Genomic DNA, 1,217 nt, shown 5'->3' with positions numbered 1-1,217 from the left:
TAGACTAGACTATAGACTAGACTATAGACTAGACTATAGACTAGACTATAGACTAGACTATAGACTAGACTATAGACTAGACTATAGACTATACTAGAGACTAGACTAAATACTAGAATAGATTAAAGATTTGCGAGCTACTTTTATAGCTGCAAGTAATCAAGTTTTAAAAATTGCCCTATATGCAATCTTTCAAAAATGATATACTGCTAAAGGCTTAATACAATACATTAATATTTCTAATACTTATACCAAAAAGAGAATTAAGTCGTTAATTCCCAAGAGACACATTTTGATAAACATACTTAATGATGTACAATATTAAAATCTAATACATTTCTAAGGCTTTAAACAAAAAATAGCAAACTGTAACAATAATTTCATTTTGTTTTTCATATGAATGCTTTAATTGCATGACACACGTATGAGCATACGTCTTGTGTAGTGTCCTTATTTACACAGCGAAACCAAAAAGACTACACCCAAATTTAAAAGGAACTACTACTAGATATGAAAACTTGGGAATAAGAACAATTTAAATGGATAAAAGTAACGTTGAACACGTGCAAGCCTACGGGGCAAAGCTATATATTCGTGTGTGTGTGTGTGTGGATTTGTTTGTGTCCATTGCATATCAAACAGCCAAAGCGGCGGCGTTGTATGTCAATAATGACGGCTGCTACATTAAATTCCTTAACGACGCACAGCTTACACAAACATGTTGCTAGAGATTCGTTAGATTTTACAGAGTTTATGTTGTGAGATCGTCTAAACGCCCATTGTTAAATGTTTGCAACACTTGGAAGTTTTCCTATATACTTCACTGTTTTTTATAAAATCTTTCCACGTTGTTTTTTTTATTTAATAGGATCCCTAGGGGGCTGTATCATCATACAAAACGGTATAAGAGAAAATTTCATAAATTCAATGGAAGCTTAGTATCGTCCGAAAAGAAAGCTGCTAAAATATGGACCAATTGCGCAAGTATTTGCAATTTATATGTTTCGATTTTGAATGAAAAGAAATTTCGATTTTATGAGAATTATATTTTCAAATAACAAATGTTGTTTAATCGGTGGTATTTGATCTTAATGTGTTTCAAGGAAAATGATAATTTGCAATTCTGTAGTTCTCCAAAATGTCCTTTAGAAAATTCTCTTTTCTTCTTCTGCTTTTTTACATAAAATATTGTTTAATTTTCAAAATTTTTTACTTTC

General features: G+C 30.9%; 1 long non-coding RNA gene across 1 annotated transcript in view; it reads left to right on the top strand.

Moving 5' to 3' along the window:
• Positions 1 to 983, top strand: part of LOC124420351 — a 94,548-nt gene extending 93,565 nt beyond the window's left edge. The window contains exon 3 of the long non-coding RNA XR_006941138.1: positions 869 to 983. This is a non-coding gene — a long non-coding RNA (uncharacterized LOC124420351). The remainder of the gene's footprint in view (positions 1 to 868) is intronic.
• The last annotated feature ends 234 nt before the right edge of the window (positions 984 to 1,217 follow it).

The sequence above is a fragment of the Lucilia cuprina genome, chromosome 5 (assembly GCF_022045245.1).
Source record: "Lucilia cuprina isolate Lc7/37 chromosome 5, ASM2204524v1, whole genome shotgun sequence".
Taxonomy (NCBI): Eukaryota; Metazoa; Arthropoda; class Insecta; order Diptera; family Calliphoridae; genus Lucilia; species Lucilia cuprina.
Note: the sequence above shows the minus strand (reverse complement) of the source record. Positions and strands in the feature narration are given on the sequence as shown.